The sequence below is a fragment of the Pseudoliparis swirei genome, chromosome 24 (genome assembly GCF_029220125.1).
Source record: "Pseudoliparis swirei isolate HS2019 ecotype Mariana Trench chromosome 24, NWPU_hadal_v1, whole genome shotgun sequence".
In the NCBI taxonomy this organism is placed as follows: domain Eukaryota; kingdom Metazoa; phylum Chordata; class Actinopteri; order Perciformes; family Liparidae; genus Pseudoliparis; species Pseudoliparis swirei.
The window spans coordinates 3,496,557-3,515,588 of record NC_079411.1 but is presented as its reverse complement, the minus strand read 5'-3'; the positions used below and the strand labels follow the sequence as shown (position 1 = coordinate 3,515,588).

The window sequence follows — 19,032 nt, the reverse complement described above, 5'->3', positions numbered from 1 at the left end:
TTCTATTACGACTGGACTTGTCAATCGATTAAAAAAAAGTAACTAATTAATCGCACATTTTGAAATTCATTAATCGCGATTAAAAGTTTTTTTCTTCTTCTAAAGACTAAATCTTGAAATGTCGAACGTAGTAATCCCTTCCAGACAGCGTGTATTTTAGACACTTGTTTAATTGTATTCTTTTTAAAGACAAAACTTCACATTAGAGCTGTGTTTTCAAAGAGGATCCTAATATAGAAGTGCCAGCGAGGTATTTAATATTGTGGATGATAAATTGTTTCTTCAGTGAAACATCCAGATTAGTAAGAAAAGGTGTATTTGAAGACACCATTGGTCCTGTCATCTTTACAACATTGAACAACAGCAGGAACCAGTGGCCTTGGTGAACTGACAAATATGTCCTGCGTTAATCCGAGGTACCGTGCACGAGACATTTTGGGGGGCAGGTGCTCAAACCTAAAAAAAGGGCACCCATTGCCAAAAAACAAAACTCTGACAGAGTTGAAGCATAAGCAGCAATATGATGATGATGCTGTCCCTCAACCTGCGTTTCCTCTGGGCAGGATTAGACAGCTAGCTTACATTTTCTTTTGAATAAAGTTGAATTATTATATATGGCAACAACAGTACAAGTGTTCTGATTGGATAATGTACGGCGTCTATGCCAGACACGACAATTCTCCTCGCTGGTCTGATACAGATGCGTACTGCCCTCTGACCTCATTTTCCACATGAACGATATTGATAGACATCAACAGCCAAGAGGAAATTCAGAAGCAGCGGAAAATGTGTTATTGAAAGTGATGAAGAGGAGAAACTATAGTTTGGATCACTTGTGTTGTTACTTTACTGTAAATTAAAACTGATTTAGCAGTGCGGTTGTCCGTTTCTCCAAGATTAATCGTTGTAAGAATGGAACAGACAAAACAAAGAGATAACACATAAAACAATGAGGCACAAGGATAGCATGACACCGAGAGCTAGTATTGTTAGAATAGTTTAGCTCCTATTTTCTGGCTGTGAATTCTCGTGACATTTATAAACATACTTTCCAAAATTGTTCTAAACAGCATTATATACAACACAAAAAAGATTCTCTCTCTCTCTCACTCAAACATGACGTCAGTAAACAGCTGCAAGGCTTTGAAATCATGGATTTCTGAGTTTGTGTGGTTTTTAGAAACGATCACCAGTTATGACGTCATGTTTTCAGCAGCGCTTAATGTTGTAGTTGATTTATCACAAAACAACGTTAGGGGACAAACAGCATCATGACCTGTGTGTCTGATGCTGCTGGTCAGAGGAGAAGGAGGTGCAGCCGTTCGGTGAATGCGAACTTTCTTGTGACTTCACCAGTGGAGGAGGAGGAGGAGGAGGGAGGCGCGGTGGAGGGGGGTCTCGAGCTACGGGCCGTGGCGGTGGGGAGGGTCTCGTGGCGCCTTGAGTAATAGGATGTCGGCAAAATTCTCTGGGATAATAAATGCCCCGTCGGATATCAAATCACATTTGGGGGGATATTGATGACAGAGAGAGTAACTTTTATTCTTAAAGACTGATGAATGAAAAAAAAGTGTCTCCAGCAAAAAGGGCACTTTACTCATCCACAGGCAAAGGGGCTGGTGCGTGAGCACCACTTGGGGTCTACCAGCACGTGCTTGACGTTAACCCTCTGAGTCTGGGCTCATTTTCGATTTTACATAAACAAAATGCACCACCTTTAAAGGCTTTGCATATGACACATCCCAGTGTTTCACTATCTATCAGGGTGAGGTCTCTACTTCTGGAAATGTTCTCTATAGCGCCCAGATCACAGTGAAGTAATGTAAGCGTTCTTTTCTTTAATTCTTTATTAAACTAAACATCTGTTGTTGATGCGTCTCGACAGACAGCATGTCATTCGACGTCTCGACGTCGGTCACTCTATAAACAAAATACGGCTCGCCGTCAGGCCGCAGAGCCCATGCCGGCGTGCGCACCGCGCCAGAGATCGGGGTGGAGCAACAAGGCGGGCGTAAAAAGTCACCCTGCAACCTTCAAGCCCTCGTCATCGACACGTCGCCTCTGCTTCTCTGTGAATCGAGAGCAGGCCGGGGAGGAAGGAGTTGGACTGTCATGGTTTGACACTCGAGAGGAGTGCAACAACGACACCGACACTGAAGTAACAAAGTGATGCTAATTGCGTTAAAATATTTGAGTGCTAATCGCGGCCAAATTAATCGCATATATTAACTCATTAACGCTTGACAGCCCTAATTGACGACATGGTCAGTCAGATTGCTTTTGGGTTATGAAAACTGTCAAGGAATAAAGTCAAATTAGGCTTGAAGTTCTAATGATTAATTATGTATTTAAATCATTTTTAGTGACACTTTGACTTGTGTGTTCTCTAAGGTGTAGAGACAGGCTGCTGCCAGCAATCTGCTGTCTGAAGATCAGTTCTGTGTTCCGTCTGTCAGGATGTGTTTAATAGTCCAGTCAGCACACCATGTGGACACAACTTCGCCAAGTGCAGTGCATCAATGAACACTGGAAATGAGGTGATGGGTGCCAGTGTCCCATGTGCCAAGGGTTTTCACCACCAGACCAGATTTGAGGGTCAACACTTTTGTTCTCTGAGATGGTTTCTCAGTTCAGACAGTTCAACAGCAGAAAGCCAGAAGCAGCAGTTCAGAGCAACAAGAGTCCCAGACCAGGAGAATTTCCACTGTAGGCCTGCACTATCAACCAAACTGGAAGGCCCTGAAGTCCTGCCTGGTGTGTACCTGGTCTCCTACTGTGAGACTCCAATTTGGAGGGTCACCTGACAGCTTCACGCCTGAAGAGACATCAGCTGATGGGACCCTGTGGAGAACCTGGAAGACAGGATGTCTCACAAGCTAACGATAAACCTCTGGAGCTGTTCTGTGGGACCCACCAGACGCAGTGCCTCTGCATGCTCTGCAGTGTATTTAGACCACCACAGATGCACAGTATGTTGTTCCTCTGAAAGAAGAGAATGTGAAGAAAAGAAGGTCGAGCTGGAGAATATCGAGGCTGAAATTCAGAGATGATCCAGAAGAGACTACTGAAGATTCCAGGAGGTCCGACACAACAATGAAGCTCAGTTGGGGAGGAAGATGCAAACAGAAAGAAAGCTAGAAGGTGTTCTGAATTTCACTGGTCTGAAGGAGTCTGTGAGAGAAAACTGGACTAGGTTCACTGTCAATACAATAGAGAAGCGAAGAACCACAGAGAACCACAAAGAGAAACAGGCTGAAAGACGCCATCCCAGAGAGATGGGAACAGGGACTCAGATCTGATGAAGAGGAGAACACTTGAGGTGAGAAGCTCTCCTCTCTGATACCTCACCTCCTCCAGAGTGTCCAGTCCCTCAACATCCACCCATCTACCTACCCAACTGGGCGACTGGTCTCAGGTCCAGTGTTCCTCCAGCATCACATGAGGGGACTATGGTGAGAGCTGGCTCAGCCCAATGGAGGAGACTCCTCAGCAAAAAAGATGAAGCAACTGGTTGAAGTTGAGCCAGAAGAGGGTCCAGAAGTTTGCAGTGGATGTGACTCTTGGATCCTGAAACAGCTCATCACAATGGCCCATAATGTCTGATGACTGATGGCGAACAAGTCCACAGGTCCATCATAGTGGATGTGGAGGAAGGGAAAGATCTCCCAACAACCCAGAGAGATTTACTAATGATTATTGTGTCTTGGCAAAGCAAAAGTTTCTCTTCAGGGGAAGATTTTACTTTGGAGGTTCAAGTTAAAGAAAGCACTGACTGGGATTTAGGGAGTGACCAGAGAGTCTATCAACAGAGGAAGCTTCACATGGGGAGTTTCACATGGGTTTTCAAGAAATCATCACACTGAGACATCAGAAGGGCTACTGGAGATATACAGATGAGGAATGGAAAGAAGAGCAAAGCTCTTGATGACTCCTTCAGTTCTTTTCTGTCCCTGAAGTCTGGGGCCTCAGAAGGTGGGTGTGTTTGTGGACTATGAGGAGGTCTGGTCTCCTTCTATGACGTAGAAGCTGCAGCTGTCTACTCCTATACTGGTGGCTCCTTCAAGGAAACTCTTCCATTCATCTATCCTGGACATAATCATGGTGGTAAAACTCCTCCCTCTGATCATCTCTCCTGTAAGATCGACTGGCTGATTCTTTTTGCAATTAGAATTCCCTGAACAACAATGCATTTACCAACAATACATATTCACATTAAAGTAGTCTTGTAAATCCAGTGTATTCACCAGACCAAGTTTAATACACAATACTGACACATTAGTCAATATTAGGACGGCAATCAATTGGGAACTAAAAACAAACCCAACAATGAAGAATGATCTATTTTGAAATAAATAGAAGTGATGTCCTTTGCGATAATAGATATTTGATGATAATATCTTTTGTGTGAACTTATTTTATGAATATTATTGGTCAATTGTCATTTGTTCCACTCAGACAACTTCAGTTTAAAACATAAAAAGTATCTTTTAAGTATATCACTCTTACAAAGATTTATTTTTCTTTGAAAACTTCTCAAGAGACAGGCTCTTGATGCTTAGTGCAGTAAGAACCTTAATTACATAGAACATAAACTACTGGACAAAAGGTTGCAGTTATAGTTACATTTTGTGTCTTTCAAATTAAGATGGTATGCCTTGGGCTATGGGTGCTCATTGATCTCCACAGATGTTCATAAGGATGCATTCCTCAAATTCTACAAAAAAGGAACATTTAAAGAGGTTTGGAAATTGTCACCAATAGGATATAATATTCATAACTGTTATCATCGGTATCAACATGCTTTGAGTTTTTAGCAAAACAGGAAGAATAATCCTCAGTTGAAATCTGCAGAGAAAATTGTGTAAGCGGGAAAGTCAAGTGACCTTTTGTTGATCTTTATTTTCCAATTTTCTCTCAATTAAAGATTAACTCATGAAACGTTTATTAAATTAATATGCTATTCAAGTCAGTTGAGCAAAGTGATTAGTTAATACAGAAAGAAGACATTATACAGTGATGGTTACATTAACAAGTAAAACAATTTAAATAGATTGCATAAATATTAGTAACTTTGTCCTCTTGGAAAGATTTAAATTAGTTTTCTCTGATTGTTCTCACGAGTAAAAATTCTAAAAACTGGCATTTCGTCTATCAAGTAAAACTATTTGTAGCAGTGACAAGGCTCGTAGATAAAAATTCACTGCTCATAACTATCCCAATGTAAACGTTATTTCGGTTTATAGGTGACAAACAGTCTAAAAAAATTAACTATATTCTTGACAGGCTATGCACTAATTAAATGTTTAATTAATTATTTGAAAGTTTCTCTTAAAACTAATTTAATAGTATTTGCGCGTTTTTAGCCTTGTTTAGTTCTTTTAAGCAATTCACAAAGGGTTTTAAGATTCTTGCAATGAATAGAGGACTATTGGTATAAATGTCTTGAATCCAGATATAAAAAGTAAAAATGTGCATCTTTAGGTGACAGCGTCCTTGTGAATCAATGTTCGTTCACAGCCGTTTCGTTCAAGAAGGCAACCATTAGCAAAATCGAAGTTAGAAAGACTCTATGATGTTCTTTTCCTCTACAGGATAGAAAATTTTTATAATTGATTAAATGGCACAAAGTCAGTTATTGATATGGCCTCGAACGTTTTCGCACAGATGACTTTCCGATTTTAATTAAATTTTAGAATCACGTTGAGTTGAAGACAGAAATTGAGGAAAATAAGTTTGAAATCTGTTTTTCTGTATAAAAATTTTTTTTCTTTTCCCAAGTATGTTAAAGGGCCCCAAATTCATATAAAATAAAAGGATCCAAAACAGAGCCATTAGATGTTTGTTCCCTACCAATTTAAAAATACTTTAATTCTCCTTTTAAACGAAAAATTACTTTCAACTGCAGTAAAACATATATTCTGATTTGTGGTTTTGTGAATAGGCATTTAAAAAGGTGTCCAGCATTATCCACAGAGCTCCAGAGGACGTTGTTAAAGCTGCTGCTATAACGGTTCGCTTTGGGTCGGAGCAAAACGACGGATGAGACGGTGGCGATGAGGCTGGACGTGACTCATGTGAAGATTCCGTTCAACATGCCCATGTCAATACTTTATTTGAATGAAACTTTATTTAATGAAAATGTCCACTTACTACAAAGGTGTTAAATTCGTTGTTTACGATTTCACTGTTTAACTAGTAAGAATGAATAGCTCCACAACTGAGCGCCTGATGAAGAGTCAGTATTCTGTAACTTGTTTTTACGCATGAACAGCTGTTCTGTCTGAAGGAAATTTATTTCGTCCCTGCAGACAGTGCCCACACAACAGTACCTGTTAAACTCTTCTGAATAACGGGCAGGTCAGACAGCTCAACGAGATATTAATCTATTACAATGAATTTAGTTTAGACGTCGCCTAAGCAACTTAAACAGTTCAATGTAATTTTATGAAAAGTCAAGATAAATTACTGAATTATGGTAGATTCCATTTGTGAACTTGAATGTTTCTCTGGTTGGGTGGCTCACGTCGAGTCATTGTCCTTCAGTCACCCCTGTGGACACAACTTCTAAGCAATCACTATGAAACTGGAATGGTCAGTGCCAAGAGTTTCCCAAGCCAAAGGTCAACCTGCTCTGAGATGTTTGAGTCAACATGCTCGAAAGCCAGAACAGTTCAGAGCACAAGATCGACCAGGAATTGGCCCTGGAACAACGAAGGCCATCCCCAGGGTAAGGTTCTGTGAGCTCACGGACACTGACAGTTCGCCTGAAGAGCTCACTGTGACCTGGGAACTGGACAGGAGTCTGAGCACATAACCTGGAGTGTTCTAGGAGCCAAGTGTGCTGCCCCGCATGGTTGGACCAAGATGAAGGCTTGAAGAAGGAAAGGAAATGGGCAGTGCTATCAGGGTGATCCAGAGAGCTACTGAAGATTCGGGTCAAAGTGACCAGAGAATGGCGAAAGACAAGTCAGTCTTATCTAAGGAGTCGTGGAAGACTGCAGTAAACACTGAAACGAGAATCAGAAACAGCGAAGCTAGAGAGTGAACAGTGATCTGATTGAGAAGAGAGCACTGAGGTGAAGTTCTGAACACTCCCTCTCCGGCAGCCACCCCATCCACCCCACAGGCGCTCAGTCATGCCTAGCATAAACAAAGGGCCAAGTCAGCTGAGAGCTCAAAAGATGAAAGCTGGTTGTAAGTCAGAATTGAGTGGAGCTTTCCTAAGCCATCCTACTTCCTCATGACGAAACAAGTATCTAGTGATGAAATTCCAAACACCCAGTTTCAGTTATGGTGTAGACAAAATTTCCTCAGATTCACTTGAGGTAATAGGAACTGTTGGGGGGAGGACCAGGCAAACGGAAGGCTCATCTGCAATATAAAGGTTCTGATTAGATAGATGAGTTATCCTTGAAACCTCAGTCTCTCCCGATTGCCTAGAAGGGTTTTACTTGAGGAGCTCTCTCAAGTAAGGAGCTCACTATCTTACTGGTCTAAGGAACTCCCTCTTACTGGATAATCAATGGTAAAACTCCCCCGGATTCCCTGGACAAACTCGATGAGACTGAAAATACTACTACATTCCTTAGAAATGGCTAAATCGAGTATACCTCAGTTTCTCAATCTCGACCTTCAATGCTATTGAGCATCAAAACCAAGGGGTGACTATAGGTGTATGATGAGCTCACTCATATTATATTCTTTTGAACTGTCGTCATTGGAAGCTTTCCCCATTTTAACAGATAATTTTACTAAATGGTTAACTCGCTTCTCAGTCCGACTTGTGCAGACTAGATCTTTTTCTCAGCACATTGAATTCAAGCATCATTTATTTCAATAAATGGTTACTTGATCTGTAGTCTGCCCAGTTAGATGATTAATTTAAGGAACAAAGTTTAATATACCAAGTGGTATATTCACAAGTTAAACATTTACAACAAACAGAGAATAATTTTGAAATCAAAGTTTCCTTTGCTTTCAATACGATATCACCTTATTATATTCAATATTTCTGTAACAATTTTTACCTGAATATTGATTTGTCAATTGTCATTTGTAGCACTTAGATTGTTAAACTAACAGTATATTGTATGGTCACACACAAGTATATTGCTAAATTTTAAAGGCCTTATTCTTAATGCGTAGCATGACTTATTTTCAATAAATTCTAAATCATCACTTATAGCATACGTGAATGTTTACATTTTTGTTAAAAAGGATGATTTATGTGGACTGTTTAACTCTTTGATTAAAACACATATTTCATTAAGGATTTATTCTCAATATTTTAATTTAATGAACATTTATTAACTAATTATTTGGTGTATTTTTATAATGTTATTCATATAACACTGCCTTGATTTGCAAGGAAAAATAATCACTCAGTTGAAATCTCAATGATTTGCTTTAAAAAGTTTAATTTTTAACATCTTGTCCTTTTGTTTTATGATTGATTCTGACATAAATTAGATTCTCAGATTGTTTGCATTCACGAAATGCACTTTGTTTCACATTAGAGTGATCTTATATCAGTATACAATGACATTTTCAGATTTTATTTTCATTTTATTTTTATTTTATTGAAAAAACAGGCATTTCTAAAATTGCATTGTTCACAAATCTAAAAACTGGTGTCTGTGGTGAATGTTATGAATATAACTGTTTCAAAAGCATTGAGATTAGCCTTGAACCAAATCTTTGGGAATGAGTTATTCCCGTGTGTTAAAATAGGCACGTGAAAAAGCAGCTTGCAACTATTGACAGGCTTAAAGTTATCCCTTGACCAGTTGCAGAACCAGATGAGACTCTGTTCAGGTTAACGACGAATAAGTAAATAGAGTAAGAAGTAAGTACATGAGGAGTTGCTGAGCGTTGGCTCAGTGAGATGTTGCAGAGCTGCATTACCGGCAAATAAGCATGTGGACTTTTGATGGCTAGCATAATTTAAACAATTTGAGCTGATTAAACTGAAATGTTAAACAAGTTAACTGGAGTAAACTCCACTCCGACTCGCAAGGCTTCACTGAAGATGAAACACTTTGTCCACAGCAACCGTTTGCAGATTAAATCACTTCTTGCAGCTGCCAAACTGGTGGCAGCTATGATTTCTGGTAATGGGAACAACTTGTTCTATCAACAGTAAACTTTTTTATAGACCAGGTCGAGCTTTTAATGTCAACAACAGTACTAAGCAATAATTGTTTAATCATTTAGTGAACTTACTGGTCAAGGCGTCCAGCAATCACGCTGAAGTATCCTGCTTTATTGTTCCACTGTCAGAAAGCTTAAACTGAAAAGGATCATAAACTGGATTTAAGGGCGTGTACCATTCAAAGGTTTTACACACAGATTGGGTTCCTTGTTTGAATGGCTTTCTAGGCGCTCGCAAAACGAACAGCAGTTCGAAAGATCCAAACCGATGTTCCGCTGTGCTGGAACAAAAGGCCTGAACCCGGTGGACAACTCTAAACCGGCATCTGAAGTACGGAAAACTCAGCTATGGCCTGTGGAAACCAAGCAGAGTGCTGAAGCCGAAACCTGCTGTCTAGGACGCCTTCTGCAGTGACTGTTGCCACAAATGCAATGTCCTCTGAGAGAAAAGACAGCAGGGAAGCGTAATCAGATGACCAGATAAGCTCAGAGTCCAACACAAGTGACTTGGGGGGGATGCAGACAAGAGCCAAGTTTCGTCTCACTGCAAGGTCGCAGAAGAACTGGAGTTCATCACATGAGCAAGAAGCCGAAACAGTGAAACCTCGAAGATGGAACAATCTCTGTCTGAGAGGGACGAGTGAAGCCTTGAAGACACCTCCTCCCGGGGTAGTCCAAAATCACCCCCTGGACTGGTCCCGGTCAGGCCCAGATAGATGATAGAGCTGCTGTGAGAGACTTCGTAACAGAGTGGTGAATGAGCTGAGAGTCAGAAGCACAGTGACCAGGGGTATTGAACCCGCTGAGAAGAGTAACATGGTTGAAGATCTCCCGAACCAGAGTTCTCAATTATTGGTTTTGAACAAAGCCAGCAATTAAAGAGGTTCAAGTTAGTATGGATTTGGAAGTTGAGTCTTCACAGGAAGAAACATGAGAGCAAGGTTACTGGTGTTGAGACTTAATGTAAACCCTGCGCCTTCATTTTCCAGCTGGCTCAGAATGGACCAAGGTCTGGTCCTATGACGAGTGCAACTTCCTTTACTGGCCTTAGGGGCTTTCGATTCAGACTGGTCTGTGAATCCTGTCATGATGAATCAACTGGCTGTTCTTAACAGAATTACACGCAACCAAATCAGTCACAAATAGTCTTACTGCAAAGTGACAACAACTAAACTGAATGAGGTCAAACATGAGTCATGAAAATCCACAACCGACTATTTTGAGTAAATGCAGAAGTCTTGCATTTTATGTCTTGAAGTTTCAAATTATTTAATCACTGTAAGCAACTTCAGAAAAAAGTTAAGCACAGGAAGATCTCTACTGAAAGGTCAAGAGCCTGGAGCTCGTGATGGGAAGAACCTATCCTCAACAATTGCAATTCATTCCTGATTCATTGGTTCATAGGTTCTTTGCTGTAACGTATTGAGAGTCTAGGATTTTTAAACTAAGAAATTCATAATATACCCTGGTTAAATATGAAGTATCCAGGATTGCTTGAGTAACGGGGAAACACCTAAATCTGAACTTGCTTAAGAGATGCATATTTCTAACATTCCTACAATTGTCTGGACATTTTCATTCAAATTCTTAAATTTTGTCGTTATTATACAAGGTAATTAATAAGAAAAGATTTAGATAAGTATTATAGAAAAGAAACCCCAAACAGGAATATTTTATGAATACAAGGAATAGTGGTATACTGTGATGGAAAATATAAATTTTCCAGAACCATAGCGCCTGAAGCACTGGGCCTAGTTTAATGGTTCTTGAATAGGTTTGACAGTGGACGTGTTAACTTTACTACGATACAAGCGAGATCCACTCAATAAAGAACATGGGAGGTTAGTCAAGGATGACTGAGACTATGTTGACTGGGAACAACTATTGTTGGGGACTACTTTGAAAATACTGCATGATAAAATTCATTTTAATCAATTATCACCTTAATTTAGTCTCAACCTGGGAACATCCATCATGCGATCACATCAGCATCTGAAGAAATCTGTTTGTCGGAGGAGTGAGACTTGTTTCTGAATATAAATATTAATTCATTCTCTGCTGAGCAAAGGTAGACAGTATTTTTAAGTATTGTCAAACTAAATCACTTTAAAAAAGATTATCTTATTTACTTAAACTTTGAAAGAACCGGGAAAACAGTTAATACAACAAATTAGATTATAATCGTTTTGTGATACTTTCCATTTGTAGATTGGGCTGCTAGGTGAAATCAGTTCCTGTCTGTCTGCGGATGTTTCAATCATAAGACATTGGTAACAATTTAAATGATAAACAATGATACGGACAGTTGTGCCAAAGGTATCAACAGAGATCTGAGAAACTCATTAGGGTTTCTGTTCAACAGTCATCACAAAAGCAAGAGCAGTAGCAAAAATTACAAGTTTTGGGCCATGGAACAAATAAGCCTTAATCTCCTGTGTGTCTGCTCTCTGGAGTACTGGAGTACCGACAGAGTGAGGAACAGTGAGGACCTTGAAGGGAAAACAGGATGTCTAAACAGATAAACTGAGGTTCTGACACCAATTTCCATGTTGCTCTTTGGAAAAGTCACAATTGTTCTTAACGATGTAATAGAGTGGAATGAAGACTGCTAACTCAGAGAATCAGAAGGTGACTAAGATTAGACACAAATGAAGCTCATGGAATGCATGGAAAGCAGAGGTCATTTCACGTTGAGGCTGGGAGGAACTGAAGGCTCCTACGATGAGAGAGGAGGCGAAGGCTGAACCATCGAAGATGAACAGAGTACTGAGCAGAGGACACGGGGCTCCTTCTGAAGCGACCCATTCATTCCCTACATCCATCCACACCAGGATGCACATCATGTTCTCAGCATGAAGGGACGTAGAGAGTGTTTAGTGGGAGACGCTAGATTGATAAGAGCTGATAGCGATGTAAGTCCAGATTTATGACTGCTTTGATTAATATTTAATTCCTGTCGATGACGGAACATGATGTCAGGTAGATTCCCAACCCAAGATTACTTATTTAATTAGAATTCTTAGATTTTACTATGAGGTTCAAGTTAAAGGAAAGACTGACTGGGATTTAGGAGTGACCAGAGAGTCCATCAACAGGAAGGAAAGCTTCACACAGAGTCCTCAAGATGGTAACTGGATTCTACAGTTGAGAAATGGAAACGAGTATAAAGCTCTTGATGATCCTCCAGTTGTTCTCTCCCTGAAGTCTGGGCCTCAGAAGGTGGGGGTGTTTGTGGACTATGAGGAGGGTCTGGTCTCCTTCTATGACGTAGAAGCTGCAGCTCTTATCTTCTCCTTTACTGGTTGCTCCTTCAAGGAGAAACTTCTCCCATACTTCAGACCTCGCCGTAATCCTGGTGGTAAAAAGTCCTCCCCTCTGATCATCTCTCCTGTGAATCAAACTGGTTGATTCTTTTTTTACGATCAGAAATTCCCTGAACAACAATTTATTACCAACAAACAATACATATTCACATTAAAGTAGTCTTCATACGTCCAGTGTATTTATACACCAGACAAAGTTTTAATACTACTGACACAGCGGTCAATATTAGGACAGCAATCAATTAGAGACATAAAAACAAACCAAACAATGAAAGACTATTTTGAAATAAATAGACGTAATGTCCTTAATGGTAATAAATGTACATATTTAGTGATAATATCTCTTGTTTTCATCTGAATATTATTTGTCAGTCATCATTTGTGTCACTCAGACCACTTCAGTGTTATTTTAGTTTCAAATTAAGATGTTATTACTTGTGGACTGTGGGTGTAACTCTGTTGATCTCCACAGATGTTAACAGGGAGGATGTATTTCCTCAAATTCTATTTAAGGAACATTTAGGGGGATTAATGAGCACCAATGGAATATAATATTCATAACTATGTTATAATCAGTGTATCAATATGTGTTGGGGTTAGTAAAAGAAGAATAATGACGATGTGGCTTTAAGAGAGATTGCATAAAATATATTATTTGACCTTTTATTTCATTAAATGTCTATATTGTTCTTGTTTTCAATAAAAATCTTTCAATGGCGGTTCTGTCTGTGTATTAATACCATAATTACCAAATAACATTAGTTCAGAAGGCTTGACAGATTTTTTTTAACATGCGTGACTTATTCAAACGTTGAATCCTAAATCTTATTTCCTTATTTCTAAAACTCTGCTCCTACAAGCAAACGGCCTGATCTTCGTTTTTAATCATCAGAAATGTGTTGAGCAATAACAATGAAGCATTTCCAACAACATATGCGCATATACTTAAGAGTGTAAAGTAAAGATACACCAGACAAAGAGACGTACACGGTATTCAACACTTAAGATTTTGGGCTCTACAAATAAATTTAAATGAATAACAAAATGATAATTGGACAAAGCCGAAGAGACTCCATCAGTTTACTGTAGATGTGACTCTATAAGGGCAGCCACGCAATTTATAAGATGACTAAAAAGTAATTATTATGCAAATATTGATGATTTATTCATCGTTTTGGGCCATTAGAGTACAATTTTATATAGCTTATTAATTAAATGAGAGGAATTACTGCCTTTGCGAGAGAGAGAGAGAGATAGGGAAAGAGAGACAGAGAGTTACAGAAAGAGAGAGAGAGACACACAGAGAAAGAGAGACAGAGAGACATAGAGAGAGACAAAGAGAGAGAGAGAGAGCCTGAATCCTTTATTGTGGTTTATTTATTTCTTTTAGTTTGTTAATGTGTTGCTATGTGAGGAAGAGACATGACGCCTGCCTTATTGAAGCAGAGGATCTGCGCGTGGCTGTAAGAGAGAGAAAGAAAGGCACACACAAAAAAGAAGGTATGGGGGTACTGATGGAGGGAGGAGGAGCGGATTAATGGACCCACTGTGCAGGAGGAGGGAGGGCAGATGGGCTTCTCCACGGTGGTGGTGTTGGTGGGGTGGGGGAGGAGACTGGGGGAGACCACTGTGGCAGGGGAGAGGAGTGGCAGGGAGGGAGGGAGGCTGTGAAGCCGCGGATATTCATGAGGACGCCAAGTGTTTTCTTTTTTTTCTTTTTTCACCTCTTCTTCTTTTTTCTCCTCGCCGTGGTGGTGACACACTGCTAGTCTGCAGAGAGACGGAGGCAGCGGGGAAAGAGAGATTCTTTGTGTGTGTGTGTGTTTGTGTGTGAGTGTGTGTGTGTGTTTGAGTGTGTGTGTGTGTGTTTGTGTTGAGGGGGGTGAGAGGACAGACGAGAGGAAAGCAAGACGGGGCCCATCTTGCCATTGATCTTGAGGCGATCAAGGTGAGTGTGTTTTTATTCTTAAATGCTTCGGCCTGACCGTGCGCGTGCGTGCATGCGTGCGCGTGCGTGCATGCGTGTGCATGTGTGTGTGTGCGTGCCCGAATGCGTCTGACATATCTCTTGCAGTGTGTGTGCAGACAGGCATGACGGCAGGGCTGTCCTCATGTGTGCATGGTTTCATTGTGCCATGTATATATATATATATATATATATATATATATATATATATTATATATATATATATTATATATATATATATATATTTATATGTGTGTATATATTTATATATGTGTATATATTTATGTATTTATATATATTAATATATATATATATATATTAAAATATGTATATATATGTATATATATTTGTGTGTTTTGTAACTGAACTGGCTGGCTGGTATTGAGCTGCATATCGATGCATTGCTGCTTGGTTTTATAAGCTACTTTATTCATAGTGGAGGTGGCATGTGTGTATGTTTGTGTGTATGTTTGTGTGTGTGTGTGTGTGTGTGTCTGTGTGTGTGTGCTCTAATTTGTCATAGTCTGTGCATATATATGTCACTGTGTCACTGCATTTGTTGATTCCTCGCAGCCCTTGGTCCGTGTTGTTGAGCTTCACGCGGCGGATGTGTGCCGGTGTGTGAGTGCTCTCGGTGAGTAGGCGTGCCCTTCATGACCCCTGGTAAAAGTCAGCTCCCCCTTACACTCTCTCTAACTCCCGATACGCTGAATCCATCCCCTCGTAATGGAATTGGGTCATCTCGGACCGCTCTGGGTGATTACATAACATCAGAGGGCTCTGGTGTTGAATTAGCCCCGCTGTAGGAACACGGGCGCCCCCTCCTATTGGACCGCCAGTCGGTTGTCAGGTCAACAACTTGTGATTGTTTAGTTTTTCATGCACGAGCCTTGTGTTGTGGGGAAACAATGGAGCGTTCAAATCCAAGTATACGGGGAAACATTTGACGATGCAGGACAGAGAAGATGACTCAAAGAGAGAGAGAGAGAGAGAGAGAGAATTAGCTCGCTCGTTAACTCTTCCTATCTGATTCCTCGCAGGGGACCCTTCAAGAGGGACGCACACTTGAGACATATCGATGGATGGATGCCGGCGTATCCCACCTGGAGTTTTGACCGCTGGCGTTCCCAGATGAGCCAATCACATCGTGCGCCTCTCCCTGTGCAACGTTGCGGATGCACCCGTCGGCCAATGGGGAGCTGATCTGAGACCAGGAGAGACTCGCTGAGAATCCTCCCACCAAGCTGGAAAAACGGATTATTGACTGTTGCATTCATGTGGGATCAGGTCCACAACTGGGAAATGTCATTCGAACAGTTCTTTAAGTCGGATAAACATTTGAGAACACTTGGGAAGCGGTTTCCGTTGGCGGCGACGTCCCATTGGCTCGTCTGGCCGAAGCAGGACGACATGAAGGGGGACGCGGTTTATTTCTTCTTCCCAGGAGCTCGTAGTTTACACTGAAATGGAGTGAGGATATTCATCCACATTTCTTTCTTTTCTTCCACTTTTTTGGCTTTTTTTGTGGAAACGAGTTCAAAACAAAGATTGTCCCGCCTCTGAACCCGGAGCCTCAAATGCACCGTTAGCATCGAGCGGCCGGTTGGACGCCTGTTTTCAGCCGCCCGGAGGACCCCGAGGTTTTGGCTGTGTGACTCAGCTCCGATGGGGGCCGTTCGCGACCCGGTTTGACCTTGCGGTGACCTTTGACCTCTCCGGTCCTGGCTCTCCACCTGCTCTGCTGCCTGGGTTCAGGAACGCTCCGCCCTGGGGCCCAGAACGAGCCAATCAGGATGAAGAAGAGCCGCAGCGTGCTGTCTGTGACCGGAGAAGAGGTGAGAACGACCGGGGACACACTCCAGAAAACACACGTTTGTCCCTTGTTCCAATGAGAGTTACAAGGCCGAGCAGTGTGTGTGTGTGTGTGTGTGTTTTTTAACGCTTACTATGACACACAAACCTCGTGACTTTCATCACATCCATCCAAAGCTCCCTTTGTTCTTGTTGTCAAGGTCTGTGAACGCACTTAGAAGTCAGAGTGGACGCTTTTATTTACATAGTGTGTGTGTACACCTGTGTGTAGCCCTGTGTGTAGTCCTGTGTGTAGTCCTGTGTGTAGTCCTGTGTGTAGTCCTGTGTGTAGATGAGCCCCAGCTGAAGGAAGGTTCTATGGAAATCTGAAAATATTTAAGCGCTCTTTTATTGATTATCATGATGATAGCGCCTACTCGCGCGCATATGCATGTGTGTGTGTGTCTGTGTGTGTGTGTGTGTGTGTCTGGGATAAGGCCTCTACAGACCGAGCTCTTGGAGGCTGATCTGCACTGCAGTGCCGTAGCAACAAAACACTGGGGGAATGGTAGCAGTTGCTAGGCAACAGTGCCGTGTTGCTTGCATGCTGCGTTTGATGTCGTCCAGAAACCAGATGTGGGAAGACACACACACCACACACACACACACACACACACCACACCACACACACACACACCACACACGACACACACAAACACACACACACTCTCTCACACACACACCACACAAACACACACACATCACTCACACACACACACATACAACACACACACACACAAGCAGCATTTATAGTCTGTGTTTTTGTGTAGTTTCTTCACTTTGAATATGTAACCATTGGGTTTGGTGCTCAAATGATGACTCCCCCCCCCCCCCACACACACACACACCTCGACTCACAGGTTAAAGACACAGATGCAACAGGTGCTGGGGAGAAGGCGGAGTCATCTCGCTTCAGCCGATCCTACACGTCCGGAGCCACGCTCGGTGCTGAGCTACGCAGAGGGAGGAGCAGAAGACTCTCGTCTAGTCTGCAGGTATCGAAAAGGGAAGCGAGGATGCATTAAACCTGCACGGGGACCAGTATCACACACACACACACACGCACACACACACACGCGGCCCAACTCTGTTGTTGTTGTCTGTGCTTAAAATGCATCGCTATGCCACAATCAAGGTGACATAACATTGGATGCAGACTTCCTGTTTACTGCGATAGATGCAATATTCTATATGTTTACATTAACAACGGGTCTGTAGCGGGCTGCAGGTGATGTGTCATCACCTTGTTGTTATTGTTTTTAGAGAAATGCTGATGAAACAGCTCCAAATAAAAGTTCCTCCTTGTCTGTTGCTATTTCGCCAACAGGTTTGCCCTGTCAACGTTACAAAGTGATATAATGTCATGTTTTGGGAGTTTCTCCTGATCCGATGTGAGGTCAAAGGTCAGGATGCCGTGTGTACAGATTGTAAAGCCCTCTGAGGAGAATTTGTATTTTGTGATAATGGGCTTTACAAAATAAATTGAATTGATGTTTTCGGCTGCCAAAAAAAATCTGAATAACTAAAGGAATTATATTTCTGTTGCACTTAAATGATTTGAAACATCATGGCTGCCCGGAAGAAGACCGGAAGAAAATATACACACCGACACAAATCAAATAGTTCATTATTGATTACTCTGAAAAGTTTTGAATGACTTAAGGTTGACTCATGAGAAACGTAAACACACTTTGTGCCGTTGCTCAGGTAGAGTGTGTGGATTGCGCTTGACTCCACAGGTACCCTGCTGGCTCCGCCCCCGAGACCGCACGCGCTCACCTGAGGTCCTGAGCGACGTGTCGCGTCCGACAACTCTTCCCCTCCGCATCCCGCCACGCATCTCCATCACTCAAGCAGACGCCGCCGGGTACGCACGCGCACACACACACACACACACAAACACACACACCTTTGAGTCCGTCCAGCTTTTTTTCTCGACGCTCACTGTTCCTCCTCTCCTGGTGATGCAGGTACGAAGCAGAAAATGGCGTGTCCCCGAGCCACACCCCTCTGGGTTCGCAGAGTCCGGGCCTCACCCTGCACACCCCCTTTCCCCCGGGGCAGAGGAGGGAGTCCTTCCTCTACCGCTCCGACTCGGACTACGACATGTCGCCCAAGACGATCTCACGTACCTCCTTCGCCAGCGAAGGGTGAGACTGCCGGGAGAAGGACAAAAGGAATGTGGGGGGGGGGGGGAGGAGGGAGGGAGGGGGGGGGGTTAGAGTGTGTGGGGTTGAAGTCATAAATCATCTCTTTTTTCAAAGAGTTCCTCTCTCTCTCTCTCAGGCACACAGGAGAGGATTTCATCGTCACACCTTTTGCTCAAGTGAGTAAATAGATCAAATCTCGACCGTCATTTTTGAAAAATGGTGACGTTATCATGTTTAGCAATGGGGTGCATTCATAATTTCTCAATTTTTTAAATCATTTATTATTTAGGTATTGGCCAGTCTGCGATCAGTGCGGAGCAACTTCACCATTCTCGCCAACGTCTCCACAACGCCGGTCAAGTCAGTACCAAACTCTTTATGACCCATTATGGCCGCGTGGAACCGGTTCTGGCTTTAACAACTATATCTACTTTACAGAATAATAGCTGTTAGTCATTATAAGCGTTTGTATCGTGTCGGCTTTAAATAAGTTGGTGCAGCGGTCGTGAAGTTCTTGAGCGTCGAGGTTTAACGTGACCCTCAAACCCAAAGCCTGCGTTAGGCAGATTGGAATATTATTATTTGTTCATAT

General features: G+C 41.9%; 1 long non-coding RNA gene across 1 annotated transcript; it reads left to right on the top strand.

Annotated features, from left to right (window-relative positions):
- The first annotated feature begins 14,345 nt into the window (after nucleotides 1-14,345).
- On the top strand, nucleotides 14,346-16,268 carry LOC130190160 (uncharacterized). The gene is made up of 3 exons (XR_008830920.1): nucleotides 14,346-14,421; nucleotides 15,013-15,073; nucleotides 15,480-16,268. It is a non-coding gene; the product is annotated as an uncharacterized LOC130190160 (long non-coding RNA).
- Nucleotides 16,269-19,032: the final 2,764 nt, after the last annotated feature.